Source organism: Cebus imitator, unplaced genomic scaffold (assembly GCF_001604975.1).
Source record: "Cebus imitator isolate Cc_AM_T3 unplaced genomic scaffold, Cebus_imitator-1.0 Scaffold586, whole genome shotgun sequence".
Taxonomy (NCBI): Eukaryota; Metazoa; Chordata; class Mammalia; order Primates; family Cebidae; genus Cebus; species Cebus imitator.
Genome location: NW_016107901.1, coordinates 536586 through 550204, shown reverse-complemented (window position 1 = coordinate 550204; position 13619 = coordinate 536586). Strand labels below are relative to the sequence as shown.

At 44.6% G+C, this 13619-nt stretch overlaps 1 protein-coding gene and 1 long non-coding RNA gene across 3 annotated transcripts in view; one reads left to right on the top strand and one right to left on the bottom strand.

Moving 5' to 3' along the window:
- The window catches only part of LOC108294537, a 10752-nt gene extending 7970 nt beyond the window's left edge, over positions 1–2782 (bottom strand). The window contains exons 1-2 of the long non-coding RNA XR_001821084.2: positions 2643–2782; positions 772–863 (exon numbers count right to left, since the gene is read on the bottom strand). This is a non-coding gene — a long non-coding RNA (uncharacterized LOC108294537). The remainder of the gene's footprint in view (positions 1–771; positions 864–2642) is intronic.
- EGFR (epidermal growth factor receptor) overlaps positions 1–13619 on the top strand; it is a 202155-nt gene that overhangs the window by 85961 nt on the left and 102575 nt on the right. The window lies entirely within an intron of this gene.

The window sequence follows — 13619 nt, the reverse complement described above, 5'->3', positions numbered from 1 at the left end:
GGGGCAGGAGCTGGGGAGAGCTATTCTCCCCTGAGGGTGGCCTTCCCACAGTCAGGGACTGCTCAGATACGGGACTGGATGGCAACTCCATAGGGTGAAATAGTCTTCAGTCAGTAAAAAGTATTTTTGGATAAATATTTGCTTTACAAAACTTTATGTTGTTAAATGAAAACAAAAAATCTCAGGTGTTAAAAATGATATGCAGTAAAATCTCACTTTTGTAAATAAATATAGCTATGTAAATTACTATGTATATATAAAAAGAATCCTGAAAAATACAAGTACTGTATGCATATTGTTAAGTGTTTTTTCTGTTTGCTTACCTATAATCCTAATTTTGCATCAAAGAACATGTTCCTCTAGCAATATAAAAGCAAAATAATTAATTTGTCTTGTCAGCAAACAAATAGCAAGAACAGGCAAAGCTGGCCCTGCACACTGCCAGCCTTTGCGATTCAAGGTGTCAGTTTCCTCCACCTGCTGAAAAGATTCAGCAAAGTAGTTGAAATAGTATGTGAACCAGTTAAACCATAAAAGGTGTCCAGTGTTGTCCGTGAGATAATTAAGTGATTTGATTCTGACTCCCAGTGGGGGAGTCAGACGGGAGCCTCAGGTGGCCTCTCCCGAGTGGCCCTGGAAAGTGATGAGAACCTGGTTTCTGCCAGCTCTTCATAAATGTCCATGTTTTCCCTCTACTTTCTCACTCCTTTCCCAGAGTCTCAGGAGATGAAAATCAATTTCCAAAACACCCCTCTGTGTGCTCATTCTTACCTGGCCTTCTCACACATCAGGGTAGCTTTCTCTGTGTTCCTCTGTTGGTTCAGTCTCTGGAATTAGCAGATCAGGATTCCATGCCCAGAATGCTACAAAGAAACCACATCTCACTCAATTACACAGAAATTTCAGATTACGTAACAGATGCTGTGTGGGGTTAGGCAGAGCCATCTGACTTGTTTTGCTTTGTTTTAGACCATGAGATGGGTGAGTTTTTCTTTTCAATGCCACTTTCTTTGAAGAATTAAAAGCCGCCATTTGGCTGTCTGCATTGGAAATCAGAGTGATGGTGCAAGCCCTGATGAGTACAATGTCCTTGCCTATGAAAAGGTGAAATACTTGCTTGAAATCGCTAAGCAGGACATGCAATCCCAGATGGAGGGGGTATTTCTTCAGCTGGCCGGAAAAGAGTAGCACTTTGCAGCCTTGAGAGCCGTAGTGGAGACACCGCGGGGTCCACCACCAGAGCAGCCATCATCAGAGTGGCACCCAGCTGTGTCCACCTGGGACTCCGCCTTGAGGGCATCTTGCCTGGCGGGGAGCTGCACGGGCAGACTCCTGAGACGGTAGGGAGGGTGTCCTCCTGACCACAGCTCTAGGCATTCCCTCCCAGGATCTGATTTCTGAGGAATCACGATGTGAATTTCACAATCACTTCCAGTGTCTTTTGCCAACCTCTATAAACAGATGTGCAATTAAAAAAAAAAAAAAAGACAAAGGAGTCCAATTCTCAACATTATAAGTGGAAACTTTTTAGTGGAAAAGGATAAGCTAATGAGTTGTATTTAAAACCTTGGAGACCAGTTGAAATGCATCAAATGTGCTGGAGTTTACAGATAATACAAGGGGGCACCTGCATCTTACGGTTTCAATCCTTTAAAAAAATGTTTTAAGAGACCCAGCCAGCAGACTGCCAGTTTTGTCAGAGACATCAGCGGTAGCCACTCTGAATGGAAAGCAGCATCTCTCAGCATGTCTGAGGCATTGCTCCTCAGTGGAGACGGCGTGGCATTACGTGTCAGTGCACTTCCTAGGACAGTGCCTGACGGTGCCCAGGGAACTCGCAGAGCTGGGAGCTCTGAAGGCCTTTCACCTAAGCCACTCCGGGTCATCTGGCCTAATTTTCCTCCCAATTTTAATTATGTCAAGTACTTCACAAAGGCCTCCTTGGGGACACCATGAGCTCACTCACTGTCATCAGATTGCTCCAGTCACAGCTGTGGCTTGCACACAACCACCATCTCTGCCCCAGCAGATGCTGTGTGTAAACAGTTGTATTAATTACATCTCAAAAACATGGTTCTCGCCAGATCCTCAGGATTTGGGTGCAGCTTCTGAGGTGGGCGGGAAGCCCTCAAGGGAGAAATGTCTGCAGGAAATTCTTCCCCTCCGAGAGCGAGCGGTCTGTTTTCTAAGTTATCTAAGAGCTACTGCAGCTGTTTACTGCTGAGTGACCTCGCTCAGAGCTGTGGTGTCCCGAGGCTTTCAAAGGGGACCTCCGCTTCCGCTCTGGGTGGAGCACCGTGCTGGAGACCCACGCCTGCCAAGTCCTCATTGAAATCTCTGCACACTGTCCTTGAGGTCAGCCACTCCTGGGACATGAGGACAGGAAGCCAGCCACCTGAGCCACTCAGAGGCTCTATCTAGAGTCAGCTGCCAAGCCTCACATCACGCGTCACTGTTAGTCTTGGAGGACTGGCAGGGACCTGAAGTCAACTGAACACTTAGATGACAGGGAACTTGCCACCACCAGAGGCAATGTGCTCCATTTTTTTTTTTTTTTTGACGGTTTTAACAATTTTTCTGTAAACTGTCATAAAAAATCGCGGCTGTGAATACCAGTGTCGGCACCCCTCCCTCACCTTTACCTGGCGCTTTTCCACCACACAAGACTGTTTCTCCTCTGCGTGCCGGCCCTGGGCTTGCAGACAGCTGATTCTCCTCCTCTCAGGACCGTCTGACAACTCTGCTCCTTCTGACAACCTCTGCAAGGGCAGCCAGACGTGAGCAAGGGGCCAGGAAGACTGGAAACTCGGGGAAGCCTGCCCTCTCCTGTCCACTGGACTCTACACTTGCATCACTGGGCTTTGGGATCTAAGTCCTTGTCATGTCTTCCTTTTGCAGTTCACGCTATTCTCAGCACTTCCTTCCAGCTTACTCAGGTCCACTCAGATGGGATATGTCGTCAGCACAGACACAGTTCTGCACCAGCATTTCCCCGTGTGCTCTCTGTTGCTGTTTACTGAACCAGCAAGAGGATGTGGAATGAGGCTGAGTTCTGTGTTTTAGCACCATTTGAATTCTCACCTGCTGAGAAATCCACCCCTTATTGCGGTGCTTTGTTTAACGTGTCACAAACCCATGACATCCTATCCGCTAGCCTGCACGCTTCCTTTTAAGGTGCAGTTGAATCAGGAGAAGCTTGCCACATGCACCGTGTCCGGGCACAGCGTCGGCTGAGGCTGCTGCCCTGACCTGTCTGCTTTGTAGTACTGCCCAGTTATGAAACGCATTAGCCACACGTGACCTGCATTTACATACACATACAGCATCTTTTTAAAACTGTCTATATTTTTTCCTGAGATAGGTATTTATAGCGTCTCCATCTTCTTTCCCATTTTGAAACTTAGAACGAGTTTGCCTGTCACCAGTTCTCCACAGCATACTGTGTTTTCTAGAATTATTCTAAGGTTGAGCAATGGAGGTTCAGAAATTTTGACTCATTTTCTTCCCATCCCATTTCCAAGCAGGCCAGAATCCTTGGGATCACTGATGATGGGGACAGGTTGTGCTATGTAAGGAAACTCAGTACCAAAGCTCAGCTCAGATTGTGACATTCTCTTGATTAAAATCCCTCCGTTTCCAACAAACTCGTCACGCTGTCATTAAAGCCTGTCACTGTGGCTCCAGAAGCCTCTCTGAATGTTTGCCGTGCCTCAGCCCTACAGGTCCATTGCACTTCACAGACGCCCAATTCTGTGACCCACCCCCACTCATCACCACTTTCCCTCACCCACAGCCTCAGCTCCCTGCTCCCACCTGTAAGACCTCCTGGAAGGATTCCCACCTGCCCCTCAAGATTAATTTCTGAATGCCTCTCCCCCACCTCTCAGTCAGATGGCTTTGCTTCCTTCTGCAACCCAAGCCACCTTTGCGCTCCAGCAGGTCACTCCACGCCACCTTCTCCTGGGCTGCCCGGCTCATCATACCTGAGCCATACTCTCCAGGTGAAGGGCTCTGTCTGGCTCACGCCTGGCTTGAAAGCACCTAACACACTCCTCTGTGCATACTGTTCACTCACCCCGTTGAACTGGCCTTGGACGTGAACATTGAACTGCAGCCTGTGTGGCTGCTTGGTGGCTCAGCTAGTCAAAAGAATAATATTCCAGCAAAATAACTGAGCACTTTTTATTTACCAAAAGTAAGATTAACAATATATGAAAAATACTGGTTTTTCCCCGGATGTTTCTATTAAAATGTTTTTTGTAAAAAACATTTTTCAACTCTTTAGGGTCAGAATTAAGTATTGAAATTTATATATCACATGCATAATGTGTATGTCTATCATCTGTTCATTTATATATCTTAAATGGAAATTTTAAAAATTATTTTAAAAACTCCTGACAAACATTCTCAGGGGGCACACCATGTAGCCGTTGGTTGATAATACATAGCTAGACTGTAAAATTCGATTTTGTTTAAAGCATGGAGGAAGAGGGAAAATTTAAATGCTGCAGATTTTGCAGTCCTTAACATCTTTGAAAGAGGAACATTTCAGACAGCATAATAAAAAGGCCACATGCTTTGACTTCTGTGGATTTTAAAAATACTTCTGTATGGTTTCCTCTTCCTTTGAAGAAATCAGGAAGTTTGGGAAGCTGGAGAAAGATATAAGAATAGATACTTCATGACCCATGAAACAGATACTTCATAAGTCATGAAGTATCTTTTTGCATCCAAACCCTTAGTCTATTTCAGTGTTGTATTCCTCAGGAGGGTTAGTGGCTTCTCAGCATCCTCCCCTTCTCTGAGGCATCCTCTGCTGGTGACCCATTTATGAAGTTGATGATCTCTGCCAGTCTCTGCAAGTCCTTCAGTGTGTGTCCTCTGTGAGCAAATCTGAATTGTGTGCTTAATACCTGGAAAGGGATTTGGGGAAGGGGGTGCTTTTTAAACTGATTTCTTAATTGATATGATGATTTAGTTAACTAGATGGCCTCACTGCAGAACTTCATAACTGTAATACATCTTCAAATATGTCTCCCTTCCTAACACCCTGTAATGTGCTTTTGTAAAGATACCCTTACAGAATGTGATCCACCATTTATGAACCTGCAGCGTCACATTCAGAGACTAATTGAAAACCTGGCAGTTTTTCATTTAAAGCACAAGCTGCAGAAGAAAGCTGGTCTAGACAGAGCTGCAGAAGGGTAATGCTTAGGGCGGGAAAGCTGTGCCTGTAGGTGGTGGTGTTTAAATCTGACCAAAGAGGGCCGGGCGTGGTGGCTCACGCCTGTAATCCCAGCACTTTGGGAGGCCGAGGCGGGTGGATCACAAGGCCAAGAGATCGAGACCATACTGGTCAACATGGTGAAACCCCGTCTCTACTAAAAATACAAAAAAAATTTAGCTGGGCGTGGTGGTGCACACCTGTACTCCCAACTACTTGGGAGGCTGAGGCAGGAGAATTGCTTGAACCCAGGAGGCGGAGGTTGCGGTCAGCCGAGATCGCACCATTGCACTCCAGCCTGGGCAACAAGAGCAAAACTCCATCCCAAAAAAAGAAAAAAACAAAAAACTGACCAAAGAATGATGTCGCAGGGGGTTAGATATTGGATGGTCCACATTAGGCCACATTCTTTCAAACACAGGAGTCTGTAGAAGTATGTCCCGTCAAAGACTCTTAAATATTCTGGAACCTGTCTCTTCCTTTTCACATCAGTATGTATACTTGAACCTAAGTCTACCAGACATGACATGTGACTATTCATACAGATTTCGTCATCTCTGGTTTTAAGAATAAAGGATGCTGCCTAGAAGGCTCATGTCTTTTAATTCACAAGAGTGAAATTGTTTTGAAAAGACGTTGTTTCTAAAAATACGTTACTTGCATTATATCAATTTTTATTTTTCCATGCCAGAAGGGTAGACGTTCCTGTGCTCATATTAAGAAACAGCGACGTAATTCGAGGCCCAACTCAAAGCCCAATTTACAGGAGTTATAAAGGGCGTGTGCATGTTCTGCCTAGCAGCAGCCCTGGGCAGCACTGAGTAGGACAGACCGTCCGTGGCTACTGACATACTAGCGGCTTCTCGAATGATCTTGTCTGGAAGGTGCTATGCCTAGGGCTTTGGCCCCTCATCCACAGTCTGTGTGGGAAAAGGCATGGCAGGCAATTCAGTGGGAGACCCAGGCACGGAGAGCAAGTGCCATGGAATTCCCTAAGGCCATGCAGCGAGCAGGTTGGCAACCTGGGTTGAAACCCTCCTCCATAGGCTCCCGCCTCCGCTGCTTCCGCCGAGGCCTCCGGCACTGTGCTGGGTGATGCCTGGTGGATGCAGATCTGGAGCTCCACGGATTCTGAGACAGGCCAGACTTCAGTCCCGCCCCAGCTGCCTGTTGGCTGGATGACCTTGGCAAGTTGACTGTCTTGAGCCTCGTTTGTCTCATCTCTCAATTAAGAAACCCTAAGGCCTATCTTTGGGGGTTTTCTGAAGGGTTCCAGGGATGGGTATGGCACTGTCTACCGCATGGAGTAACTGTTTCACAAATGATGAGCAGTGATTCGTGTTCTTAGTGGAAATGTGTCGGCGTGTGAAGTCATGAAGCCCTACCCTTCCTGACTTGATCCAGTGCTTAGGAACTGCCCCATGTCCCCTCTCTCCCAACCCACCATAGGAGACTGGGCTGCCTCAGTAATTCTGAGGGGCATTCACTCGTTCCATCCAAAAATTCATGTTACAAATCCTGCATTTTTTCTGTTGTTTTACAGTGCAGTAGGAAGTGGGCAGACTGTCAGGAACAGTGATGGATAATCATGTATTGCTTGTGCTTGGCTTCGTTCGATCTAATGCAGATCATCTGCACTCAGAAAACTACTCAAGTGAAAGAGAAAAAGTAACTGAAGGGGGAAATCTGCGTAAGAATTGCAAGGTTAGAAATATAAATAGCAAGCTTTTGGCCTGATATAGTAACTGTGTACTGCAGTGATGCCCCTTTATACAGTAATTGTACAATGGATGTTTGCTTTGATTTTAGATTTGGAGTATAATGAATGTTCTAATTTATTATTAGAGAAGCTTGCGGTTGTTACAACTCTGCCTTTATTGCTTATTTTTAAGCCCTCTCCCCAGATGTCAAATGCTCAGGCAAGAATGATACACTCAATTATAACGTGACTCCTTCAGAAATATACCACATACTTTTCGGTGAGATTTGTGGCTGAGAAGAGTGGGGAATGCACACGTGGGAAATGGCCGGAAGATTATGCCTTCATCACTTCCAGTATTTGAGATGAAACTGGATCATTTGCTGTTGCTTTTTATTCTCACTCTAAGTGCTTCTCAAAGTCAGCACTAAGATTTGAAAGTGGTTTTCTGTTGTTAGAGACAGGGAGTTACTCTTTTACTTGCTGATAAAGCAGTCTTTCATGATCAAAGAGAACCAGGCTGTAGTAATTCCAGTATCCTGACGTGGACACTAATTGTTTCCCTCCTTTTCTTCGTGAAAGCAGCTCCTGCACGAATGGTAGCCTTGTGAACTAGCCATGGGCACCACTGGAGAAGCATTTAGGGAGCTTTAGTGCAAATTGAGACCACCTATACATCTGACTCTACAGGGTTTGACATACGCAGGATGAATCGCAAAATATCGTTCTAATTAGAGCCTATGCAGAAAGAGTAAAGAACTCTGATTTTATCCTATTATTTATATTAACCATTGTTCCAAATGCATCTACTATTTTAATTTAGCTCTTTTGATTTTTTTTTTTTAAATCAGTTTGGCAGATAAGGCATAATTTAAGACAAATGTTCTATTTCATAAGCTTTTGGTAACAACGTGAGCTAAGACAGATGTAGAGAATGCAATGAAAGTTTTAAGCATAAGTGAGACGGGCTGACACACATAGATTTCTGGGTTTTTATTTGAAAACAACAAAATGTAAGAATTTGGTAAAGGAAGTGTATCAGTAGTGCAGAGTCCCCAGGAGACCTAGAGACCCAGGTCTGGGAGCCAAGTGACAAGGGCTGGACGTGGGGTGACCTCGGGAGAAGCTCACAGCCACTGCTATTCCAAAAAGCCAGCAGCAGCTCAGTGCAGAGTACTGCTGATAGTCCAGTACCTGCGACCCTGGGACGGAGTTGGATGTGACAGGTACACACACGCTCACTGCTCCCCCAGCAGTACGTGGAATGGTGTGTCAGATTTCTGTAGGGCCCCTCGCCCTAACACAAAAACCATTCTGGGTCAGAAGCCACCAATATTGTCATCTTCGTCCCTTTTCTGAGAACCCTAGTAAGTCTCTCCAGTGGGCCGAGCCCATCTTTTCCCTTCATTCTGTGGCAATATGCCTTCATTTCCTCATCAGCTTTGCCCTGCTCGTTCAATGCAAAATGGATCTGCTTTCCTTGGGCACCAATACATCTAGGGGTTGTTTATCAATCTTCAGTTCTATTTCCTTTACACATTCCTCCAAAAATCAGGCCTGCACTGCCTGTGCACTCCACGATCCACAGGCCTGAAAGAGATGTTAGCTTTGACCTAGAGACTTAAAGTAAAACTATTCAAATTAATTACTTCATGCAAGAGGCTACTCCTGACTCTGATTCTCAAAGTGTGATGCATCCTGCTATCAACATATCCCCATAATGTGGTTTATCATTTATTCCCAAAGCTGCATTATAAAGGGTACATTTTAAAGTCAGTTTTTAAAAAGGATATTTAGAGATCTTGGTAAAAATCTCTCAAGACATTACCCTATTACCCATGGAACTGTCTTTCAATTCTTATAGTTCAAATATTCAGATATTCCTGAATTGGCTTTCACAATAAACATGCTAAATATGTAAGTAGAAACATATATATTGCCAGCTTTGTGCCTTCCCAAGCAAAATTAAAATGCAAGAAAAGTCGGTCTGTTTTGCCCCTAAATAAATATGTATGGGTGTGCATATGTGTGTATGTGTGTGTGTATATATGTGTGTGTGTGTGGTGTGTGTGTGTGAATACACATACTCATTCAGATAAGATAGAAGCAGCAGCATAGTGTGGCAGTATCTGATCGGTTTATTGGAACTCAGACGTTCTATTGTGCATACAGACTAGTTTATAACCATAATGTATTTCTTCCCTGTCCCTTGCCTTCTTTTCCTCCTCATTTTTTTCTTCCTGACAGTAGGTGTATACTTTTATCCTATTTCCATTGGCAAACCACATGATAAGCAAAATGATCACCAGAAGACTGTCGTTCCCTCAATCAAGAAAAACGTCCACTGAGTTTTGGTATTTGCTGACAGAAGCCTATTATTTATCCATTTTTTGCTTTTTATTTTCCATAGCACCTGTGAAATTAAGTAATATACAAAATTTATTATTTCAGATGTTCATGTTTAATGAATTTCATGTGAAATACTGGCAGGATAACTCAAAATAGAGGAAATTTGTGAAGAGTGGGTGCTGCAGGACGTGAGACACCTGCACAGAGTTCATTTCTGCCAGCATCTTACATGTCCCAGGCCCTGCCGTGCCAGACAGAGCATGCCGCACATCACGGCAGTGAATTCCACTTGTTCAGAGCATATTTGACTTCCAAATTCTCAAGACCACAGATCTGAGGACAGAACAATATTTGCATTTGAAATTGGAAGGTTATTTTTTGCACAAGTGCCCATGTGCTGTATAGAGTTTGCCCACTCTGCGTTATCTTCCCCTTGTTATCTGGCACAAGCTATTCAAAAGACAGGCCTACTTGTAAAGCAAATGGTTTGCAAACTAAGGAAAATATTTAAATCCCATGTAAATGATACAATACTATGCATGAAAATGTCAAGAAACACAAAAAAACTCATGAACACTTTCACTGCTGTGTAAAAGAAGCATCTTTTTTCTAGCTCTTATTGGATGCCTTAGAAAAATCTGTATTTCCACTTTAGTTATTGTGTTTGAAAGATGCAATTGAGACAAAAGTTCTACTATTTTTAAGTTGGCAGAACTTCTGAAAGGTGATTTTTAGCTGCACCGTGACTCATTCCAAATGCAGAAATCTTTGACCCCAAGTTAGTCTATTTGTCATGCCAGAGCCTAGAAAAGCCCTGAGTGATAAGAAATGGCCATAGACCATTCCCACAGAATTTAGAACAAAAATCAAATGATGCTCATGTTCTAAGTCATGACTTAGAGCTTATAACTCATCAGAACTGTCCCTGTCCGCACACAGGGTCGGCCCCACTCTGCCAGAGCTGCCCTGGGTGCCAGTGTGTGGAAGAGTCCAAGGGCAGCTGTCTCTTCCTCTGTTGTCGGAGATGTGGGTTATCTCCATAAACGGCTGTCGGGAGCATCCTCGTTCACACATTTTCAGGTACTTGAGCGAGGCTCTGTGGGATAATTTTGAGAAGTGAAATCTCTGGTCAGAGGTTTGTGAGTTCTACATGCTACATTTTCAGAAGTTGAGAAACAGTGGCAGGCTGAAGGCAAGTCGCCATGCCTGACGTTCATGAACACTGGTTGGAAGAACTGGCTTGATTTAGTTATGATGGGAGAGATGGGGAAGGGAGTTGCAGGTAGGATGATCATCTTCCAATTCTCAAAGCACGGTCCCACCAAACCAGGACTCGATTTCATCTGTGGGACTCCAGGTGGCAGAATAAGAGGCAGTGAATGGGTGGAAGTGAAACAGGACCGCAGTTTGACCTCCTGTGCAACTTCCTTAGGCCTCGAGTGATTTGAACTCCACAAACATGAACTGAGCACCTCGACAGGCTGGACAATGTGCTGTTCTCTTGGAGCTTACATCTTAGGCGGGGAAAGGAAATGTGTTTGTAAACACATAAATCAGCAGGATACATTGTGAGGACGGTCATTGCTCAGGGAGACTACAATAGAGTGATATGCTAGAGAGGTCTGCAAGGGAGAAGGTGGGAGGGACGGCATTTAATAGAATGAGCGGGGCCCAGAGGAAGAAGAGGCGGCCTCCTTAGGCAATAAATTCCAAAGCCTTGAACATTAGGAAGGAAATGGATTAATGTGCATAGAGGATTAAATTATGTGCTCTGCAAAGTCATTTAAAATCTCTTTCCACACATATTGATACAATCTAAACAAAAGGGGTCTGGATACCCTCATCTTCTTCCCAAGCGTCAGGTCTTTCTATAGTCAAACTGAGATGCTTGTATCCCTCTTGGAAATTTTTATGGAATATCTATAGCAATGGAAGAATTGGGTGTTGGGATGTGTTCCCAGGTAATAATGACTGCAGGCTGATTTTTGCTCTTGAGGTGTGGCCCCATGGCCCCCTCCAAAAAAAATCAAGGTCCTGCTACAAAGCACAGAGCCGACTGCAATGCTTGCTACTTACTGGTTAGGCCAGCTCCTCTTTGCCAGGGACCAAGCAGAAAGCAAGACAAGACAGGTTCTGAAGCAGTAATTCAAAGCCTTCCCCGCTTTCCCATATGAGTCATTGCTAGTCAGAATATTACCTTTGCAGAAAGTCATCATTCCAATTTGCTCTTAAAGGGATATCCTCTCCCGGTTTAGGTATAAACTTCTGACTCACGGGACAAATTCTATCATCCCTTTGGGCCTAGGATTGCGTTTATTTCCATGACGAAAGGGCCTGTTTGGTATTTCAGCAAATGAAAACAGAAATATAAAGCCCGTCTCCTTTTGAATGAGTTCCAAAACAGTTCTCCACTGGACTTCAGAAGAAGAGGAAGCTCTGAGCTGCTGGTTGGTTGTGCATTTGCTGTGCATTCCCTCCGGCAGGCGACCTCTCCATGCTGAGAAGGTTACCCAGATAACCAAGTAAGAAAATACAGGAGGAGGCACAGAAAGAAAGATGTGAGAGATAATAGCATCAGCACACAGTGTATATTGTTATGAGCATCACGTGGTGACATTCTGCTGGGGAGGGAGGAAGTGGGGAGATTCCTAGGAATCTTATGAGAATTTCCAGAGAGAACAAGTTTTAACCTTTTTTTTAAATTTAGAAAATTTACCTTATTTTTAAAAGTGTATGTACATCCCATGCTCTAATATTCTAGACACAGTAGATTTAAAAGCAGCATAATGGAAAATATAAATATCTATTTTCTTTTCCTATTTATTTATTCTGTGCCAGTAAAAATGTAGCCAAAAAGAGAGAAGGGGGTTTCTGCAGACGTGGACGTCTCTGTGACTTGATCACTGCTAGCCCGCGGAGACAGTAAAGCAGAAACGTGCATCCGGCTGCGGCAGCCAAGCCTGCCTGGTCTGCGGGCCGTCCTCGCACAAGGGGCAGCCCTCCCACCCCACACACTGGGAAAGGCAGACAGAGGCTGGGCAAAGCCCCCGATTTTCACTGGCACCAGCCTTGATGATTTACAGGCCTTTGTTTTCCATGTTAAATGTCTTACAGTCATTAAATTATTTATAGCTCAATTAGCCTGTGTCCAGAACCAAGAAGTTCATAGGAGACTGTGTGACTGGGAATCAGGGAGCAAAGCCACTCTCTAGTCTGTGATTTACTGGGTTTGCATTCTGTTTCCTGTTCAGATCCGGAAGTAGAATTTCAAATATTGCTTTTCATGCTTTCTTTGGGACCGATTTTAGCCCCACTGTCCTTTCTCCTGCCTTTCGCTGGCCATTAGCCACCAGCCTCTGCACAATGACCAGCTGGCCCCTGGCAAATCTTGGGCCCAGGTGTGAAGTCGCTGGAGAAGCATTTCAGAGCCAAGATGGGAGTGATTTCATTTTCCATTGACACTATGCAGAAATGAAGGGGATTCAAGTGCCTTCAGAAAAGCTTCCTTCCAGCGAATGGAGTTTTGGGGGGTTTCCAGACTTGCAACTGCTTTTATTCTTGGAAGCATCATTGTTGCTTTTTCCCTCTTCCATTTATATCCCAGGAACTGATTCAGAAACCATAGAAATTGGATTTGGAATCGCTGAATGCTAGCAGACAGCTGACTGCACTCTTCCCAAGAAACCCTGCCAGCTGGGTTCGGGTACCTCGCAGTGTGTGCGCCCTCGGCCTGGCCCGCCGAGTCCTCTAACTCTAATGGACTCCATCTTACACCAAAATGCACTAGAACTAAAGTGTTTTGCTTCATTCTTTAGACATTTTGTGGTTTTGGGCTCAATCAACCAGGGTATGATTTGCAATCCACAGTAACCGGTTTCAGAGCAGCTGCCTGGCGAGGCAAGTTTCATCTCGCTTGCTAGACGTTATTTTTTTTTTATTTTCCTCCACCTCACACCTTTTATTTATTAGGCTTGGATTCCAGTTTCCTGAGCCTGTTGTTGCTCCTGATGAGACAGGCTTGGAGCAGGACCCGCCAGGCTTCCTGAATAAAACGCAGCGGAGACTATATTAGAAGATATTAAGTTGCCCAAAATACAGTCTATAAAACACTAAAAATCATGTTACTCTCTAGACTGAATAAAATCCTATAGAAATGAATTCCTGGACTTGACATGTAGCGAGCGGGCTTTGCCTTGGGGGTGAATGGGCTCAGTTACGTGAGCGAAGATGAGATGGTGCACAGGTGAGCACCCACCTGATGAGCGTTTGGACGTTATGCTAGCCAGCTCGTCTGTAAAGACCCATCTTTCTATGCCATGATAGCCAGCTCGTCTGTAAAGACCCATC